A 7,500-nucleotide genomic window follows, 5' to 3' on the forward strand; every position below is an offset into this window, starting at 1 on the left:
GCCTGCCTGCCTGCCTGCCACTTCATGCACACCGCCCGGGCCAACGTCCCCTCCCTCCTCCTCTCCTCCCTCCTCCCTCCCCTCAATTCTACCCTCCTTCCTACTTCCCCTCTCTTCTCTCCTCCTCCTCCTCCTCCTCCTCCTCCTCCTCCTCCTCCTCCTCCCTCTAGACACCGCCCTTCCCACGGTCATGAAGTCAGGTCATCGGAGAGCCCACGCCTCAGCACGGACGGGCGGGCGTGAGACGTACACACGTGTATGTGCACAGTACATACCCACGCGAAGAGGCGCGCGCACACATAGCATAACGTAACACGCACGTAATACGCACATAACACGCAGGTAATACGCACTCGAAAAGCGCTCTGCCACGGTCACGGTCAGGGTCACTGCATCGCCCTCTCTTAAGGAAGGCAGGTCAATACACAGGCGCCCCTGAGGGAGAGAGGAAGAAAGAGAGAGAGAGAGAGAGAGAGAGAGAGAGAGAGAGAGAGAGAGAGAGAGAGAGAGAGAGAGAGAGAGAGAGAGAGAAAGGAAGGAAACAAGGAGAGAAAGAGGGAAGGAAGGAAGGAAGGAAAGTAAGAAGGAAAGAAAATAGGGAGGAAGGAAAGAAGGAGAGACAGACAGACAGACACAGAGAGACATAAGGAGGTGGAGGAATTCAATACGAGGTCCGTATCTCTGGAGCCTCAGTAATGTCACTGCAGAAGAGGAGACGAAAATGCGGACGGAGAAGGAAAGAGGTCAAATACAGGAAGAAGAAGAAAAAAGAAAGAGGAAAGGAAGAAAAATGGAATTAGGGGAAAATGGAGTATAGAAAAAAGGGGGGAGGGGGGGAAGAGGGGAGGGAGGAGGAGGAGGAAGGAGAGAGGAGGAGGAGGAGGAAGAGGAGGAGGAGGAGGAGGAAGAGGAGGAGGAGGGTGTCACTCGCTCTTCTGTCAGGTCGCGGGAATTGTTGCTATGCGTGCGCTGACGTACGTGCGGCACGGGCGGGCGTCGGGGGGCGTCGGGGGGCGTATGTGCGTCGTAGGTTGCGCGCGCGTGGGCGGTTTGGATTATTCCGAGGCTGCGGAGTTCGAGAAAATATCGCAAGATCTCCGGTTGTCAAGTGCTTGCGCATTGTCTGTATGTATGTTAGTCTGTCTGTTTGTAAATGTATGTATGTATATTGATGTATTTATGTATGTGATATACAGTACGTGTACTTAAAATGATATGTACATGTATGTGTGTGTGCATGTATATATATATATATATATATAATATATATATATATAATAGTATATATATATAAATAATATATATATATATAGATATATATATAATGTGTTGTGTGTGTGTTGTGTGTGTGTGTGTTAATGTATATAATATATATATATATATAGATATATAAATATAATATAAAATATATATATATATATATATATAATAAAATATATGATATAATAAGTGTGTGTGTGTGTGGTTGTGTGTGTGAGTGTGTGTGTGTTATGTAATACATATATATTTATATATAATATAATTATATATATATATAATATATATATATGTACTATATAATAATATGTGTATATATATATATATATATATATATACATATATATATACACACATATACATACATACATGCATACATACATACATGCATACATACATACATACATACACATATACTGATATATACATGATATAAACCGATACATCCTCAAGCATACACCTATAAACACAAATAAATGTATCCCACCATGCGCAGTGCAACAAATAAATGATAGCTGAGAGCCCGTTTTTGCAAAGATCCCCCCCCCCCTCCCCCATGCCGGAGAGCAAGCCAGGGATGTTTTCGCTCGCTCAAAACAAGCGTAATATCGAGGGATCCAATTTATCCGTGACGGAGGCGGTGGCGGCGGCGGCGCTACGGCCCCTATTAATCTGTGATTCGATGAAATGATACGGACTATTTTTAGAACTTTTTTTTTTTCTTTTTTTTTTTTTTTTGTCTCGAGGGCAATGCGTTTGTTTCTTTGGTTGGGTGTAAACATGTCGCTGTGTTGGCGTGATTTTAAGTATGTGGATCTATGTTGGAGTATGTTTTTTTTTTTTTTTTTTCTTTTGATTGGTTTATTTGCCTGTGTTTATTTGTTTATTTGTTTTTATTTTCTATTTTTTATTAAGGATTTATCCGTTGAAGTTCCTATCCGGGTTGATAGGAATTATCGGATCCTATTATTACGTAATTGGGCCGAATGATTTTAGGCGCGGGATTACGTAACGCGCCGCGCCGGCCATTCTCGCGGGAAAAGTCGGGCTCGGGAAACAGAGGCTCCATCCAGCTCGGCCGGGTTACCTTTTAGTTTGAACTATCTCTCTTCTCTCTCTCTCTCTTTATTTTTTTTTATTGTCTGAATCTTTCTCTCTTTTTCTCTTTCTTTCTTTTTTCTCCTCTTTCTCTTTTTTTTTTTTTTCCTTTTTCTCTTTTTCTCTTTTTTTTTCTCTCTTTCTCTTTCTTTCCTTCTCTCCTTCTCTTTCTTTCCTTCTCTCCTCTTTCTTTCCTTCTCTCTTCTCTCCTTCTCTCTCTCTATCTATCTATCCTCTCTCTTTCTCTCCCTCCCTCCCTCTCCCCCGCCCTCTTCGCTTTCTCTCCTTCTCTCTATAATACCTATCTATCTACCTCTCTCTCACGATCTCTCTCCTTCCTTCCCTCCCTTCCTCTATCTCCCTCTCTCTCTCCCCCCCCCCCCGCCCTCATCGTCTCCTAAAACTCTTCCGCTCTCCAGTCTCTTCCTTCTCCTTCCTCCCTCTCCCCTCACCTCCTCTTTCCTCCTCTGCCCCATCTGCCTCCCTCCCTTTCCGCACCCCGGCCCCCCAGCCCCCCCGCCCTCTCCCCCTCCCCCTCCCTCCCTCCCTCCCAAACCAACCCAACCACCCACCCACCCTTTCTCCCCCTTCCCACCCTCCCTCCCTCCCTCCCTCCCTCCCTCTCTCACCCTCCTTCTCTCCCCCTTCCCCCCACATGCAAACACACACACACACACACACGACATGAATGGATGAGTGTGTCAATAAAACGATATAGACACACGAATTAATGAACGCAGCCCCCCCCCCCCCGCGCCTCCCCCTTCCCCTCCCCTCCCCCCTTGCGGATCTCGTGACTGTGTTCTGTGATGTGTTTACTAAAGGCTTGTCATGTGGCTTCGCGGAAACCTCCTTTGGTCTCGGATTGTCACTGGGAAAGGGTTGTCGTGATGTGACGTGATTTGGTGTGGTGTGACGTGACGTGATGTGAGGTGCGGATTTTTTTTTTTTTTTTTTTTTTGTCAATATTTTTAGAATTTTTCTGTTTTTTTTTCCCTCTTCCTGTTCTTCTACCTTTTCTTCTATTCTCTTCCTCATCGTATCAGTATTCTTTATCTCCTCCTTTATCTCCTCCATCTGACAATAAAGAGAGGAGGAATATGATGATAATAAAAATGATAAATGACGATATCGCGGCGTGGTAACGTAACGTGTTGTCAATGTGCATTTATTATTCTATTTAAATTTAATCTCTATAAATATATCAATGCATTCACTTATCAGTCCACATTTTTCTCTCTTTTTTTCTTTTACTCATATTTATGTATTTGTATATTTATTTTTTAAGCTCGTAAGCACGTCAAGTATACACGTAGGAGGCGAGATTAGCGTCCGAGTGTTCGAGAATGTTCGGGAATGTTCGGGAATGTTCGGGAATGTTTGGTTGCGTCATCCGGGAATGTTTGGTTGCGTCATTCTCAATCATTGATGGTGGTGGGGTGGGAGGAGGGGGGGAGGGGGGGTACTTGGTTTGTATTTTTCTTATTGTTTTTTTCGTTTGTTTTCCTTTTTGTTTATTTGTTTTGTCGAGTATTTGTTTATTTTTCTTTGTGGAAGGAGTTGTTTATTGCGGTTGAGTGATTGTGTTGATGAGTAGTGCCGATGCAACAAGTTGATTCAGAGTTTGTGCGTTTCTTCTGTTTTTCTCCCCACCCTTTTTTTTTCTTATTGTTTCTCTTCTTTTCTCTTCGTTCTTTTTCATTCTGGTTCGATTTTTTTTATAATCGTTCTCTTCTTTCTTTTGTTTTTTTTCGTTTTCTCTCTTCACCCCCTCCTCCTCTATCCACTTCCTCCTTTTCTTACATCTCCTCTTGCTCCTCCTCTTTTTTCCTTCTCCTCCTCTTTCTTCTCTTCCTCCTCCTCCTCCTCCTCCTCTTCTTCTCCCCCTTTCATCTCCTTCTTCTTCTTTTTCTTCTTATTTTCTTGCTCTTCTCCCTCCTCTTTTCTCCATCCCTCATCGTTTCTTGCTTCTATTCTTCATCCTGCTCTTTCTCCTCCTCCTCCTCCTCTTATTCTTCCTACTTTTTCATATTCATCCTCCTATTCCTCCCTTCCTCCTTCCCCGCCCTTCTTTGTCTCCTCCACCTTCTCCTCCTCCTCTTCCTCCTCACCCTCCCCTATTCTCCCTCCTCTTACCTCTTCTCCCTCCTCCAGATCCTCCTCCATTCCCTCATCCAGTCTCCTCCACCTCTTCCTCATCCTCTCCCTACCCCTTCTCCTACCCTCTTCCTCCTCTTAGCCTTCCTCTCCCTCTTCCAGCCTCCTCCTCGTCCTCCTCCACCTCCTCCTCCTCCTCCTCCTCCTCCTCCTCCTCCTTCTTTTCCTCCTCCCCTCCTCCTCCTCCACTCCCTTCTCCTCCTCCTCCTCCTCCTCCTCCTCCTCCTCCTCCTCCTCCTCCAGCCTCCTCCTCCTCCCCCCCCTCCTCCTCCTTCTCCTCCTCCTCCTCCTCCTCCTCCTCCTCCTCCTCCTCCTCCTCCTCCCCCCCCTCCTTGACCTAATTCCAACCGCGGAATCACTGAATATTAAAAGGCGCATTAATTTCTCAGGAACGCATTGTGTGTGTTCAAGGGATGGTGACGGCAGTGATAATGAGTATGGTGGCGATGGTGATGATGATGATGATGATGAGTCTCTGGGCGATGGTGGTGATGATGGTGATTAATATGATGGTGATAGTAATAAGGATGACAATGAGGATGCTAATGAAAGAGAGAGAGAGAGAGAGAGAGAGAGAGAGAGAGAGAGAGAGAGAGAGAGAGAGAGAGAGAGAGGGAGGAAATGGAGAAAACTATTGAGGATAATATAAGAAAGTGGAGTGTGATAACCAAAGATAAGACAGAGAGAGCCATAAATCAACAGACTAATAGACAGTGATAAACATGTAAGTACACAAGCAAGCAAGCAGATAATCATAAAGGCATATATCTTGATATGGAGACACACACAGAACGGAAGTCAGTCAAACAGACAGGTAAACGATCAGTCTGTTCAGCAGAGATAAATTGGTAGATGTATAGAAAAAAAAGATAATAATATATATATGTATATATATATATATTGTTAGATGACTATCATACAAAACAAAAACGTAATGTAAATGCCTTAATAGGCTTTATAACTACTCCTAATTGGTTCACATACAAGCTAAACCTACAATATGCATAGTGATAGATAGAGAGAGATCGGCTGATAGACAGATAGATAAATGGATAGTCGCACAGATAAAGATATACTGTTAAGCAGGGATACGATGGAAGATTGATAGATAGACATATTAATAGAGAGGGAAAGACTTCATAGACTTGGACAAACAGACTTTGCCCAAGACAGACAGACAGAGAAAAAAAAGATAGGCATACAGAGACAAACAAACAGACAGGCATACAGACAAACAAACAGACAGGCATACAGACAGACATAGACAAACAAACAGACAGGCATACAGACAATCAAACAAACAGGCATACAGACAAACAAACAGACAGACATGCAGACAAACAAACAAACAGGCATAAAGACAGACAGACAGACAGACAGACAGACAGACAGACAGGCCTTCAAGAGGTCCATTGTCTGTCTTCCCTCAGCCAGTGGTCTCATCGCAGCTTATCCTTAATATACCACCCTGTTCCATAGTTGCATAGGCGCGGATGAGCTCGGATACATTTGATGTATGGTCGAGACATTATATTGATGGGGTATACACATCCACATACGGACGCACAGAGATGGGTATACACATCCATGTACGTACAAAGAGGGAGAAGTATACACAACTCTGTACGTATAGAGGGAGAGGTATAAACATCGAGATAACAAGGTCATGGTTATATTTAGATTGTAATTGTGATTTGTTGTTATTCTTTGAATTAGGATATATTTAGATTATAGATTATATATTTTATTATTATTTTCTTATTTTCTTCCCTCCATATCCCTCTTCCCTCCCTCCTTCCATCTCCCTCTTATTTTGATTATAGTTTACTGTATGATGTATTTTCGATTATTATGATTTACACTATGATATACTTCGATTTTGATATATTTTGGATGTTATTTAGATTATGATAAATTTGGATATTATGATATATTTTGTATATTATTTAGATTATGATATATTTGGATATTATTTAGATTGTGTTATATTTAGACATTATTTAAATTCGGATATATCCAGACTCTATTTAAATCATGGTATATTTAGGTTATGACAATATCCTCTAGTGTATCGACCGGGGAAAAAATGTGATAATAATAATAATAATCAAAAAGTCCTTCATCTCTTCATATATCACCCTAGCACAGTGCTTAGGGCGTGGGCAGGTATTGTTACACGTGATATATATGGGCGGAATATGATATTACATTCTCATCGCTGCGCCCACTTTACTGGGTCTTGCGTAATTGCTTGAGTTCGATCTGACGAGCTCTGCGCGAGGACTTCCTCTCTTGGGGGTCGTCTGTTTTGGGGGGTTATTTCTCTTCTTTTTTATTTTTTTTTATGTTTGTTTCTCTTTTTTTTTCCTTTTTTATGTTTGTTTCTCTTTTTTTTTTCCTTTTTTATGTTTCTCTTTTTTTCTTTCTTTCTGTCTCTGTTTCTGTTTCTCTTTCTTCCTCTCTATCCCTCTTCCTTTCCCACTCCCTATCCCTATCCCTATCTATCTCTTTTTTCGTTTTTTATTCCCTTTTCTCCCTTGTTTTTGTTTCTCGTATTGACATTTTCTTTTGTATGCTCCTTATCTTTTATCCTCTCTATCTTTGTTTTATATTTTTTTACTTCATTTTTTTTCCTTTTTATTGACTCGTTCCTCGTTTCTATTATTTTTATATTTATTTCCTTTTTTACTCATTATTATATTTCCATTTTTAACTTATTATGACATCTGTATTTTGCAGTCGCTTGCAATCAAGGAAGTTCTTTTGCGTTTTTTTTTATTCATCAAAATCTTGATATATATTGTGGAATCATCCACTTCCTCCCCTCTCTCCCATTCTCTCTCTCTCTCTCTCTCTCTCTCTCTCTCTTTCTCTCTCTCTCTCTTTCTCTCTCTCTTTCTCTCTCTCTTTCTCTCTCTCTTTCTCTCTCCTCTCTCTCCTCTCTCTCCTCTCTGTCCTCTCCTCTCTCTCCTCTCCTCTCTCTCCTCT

Source organism: Penaeus japonicus, unplaced genomic scaffold, assembly GCF_977035675.1.
Source record: "Penaeus japonicus unplaced genomic scaffold, GWHDUDI00000001_assembly GWHDUDI00000013, whole genome shotgun sequence".
NCBI classification, from domain to species: domain Eukaryota; kingdom Metazoa; phylum Arthropoda; class Malacostraca; order Decapoda; family Penaeidae; genus Penaeus; species Penaeus japonicus.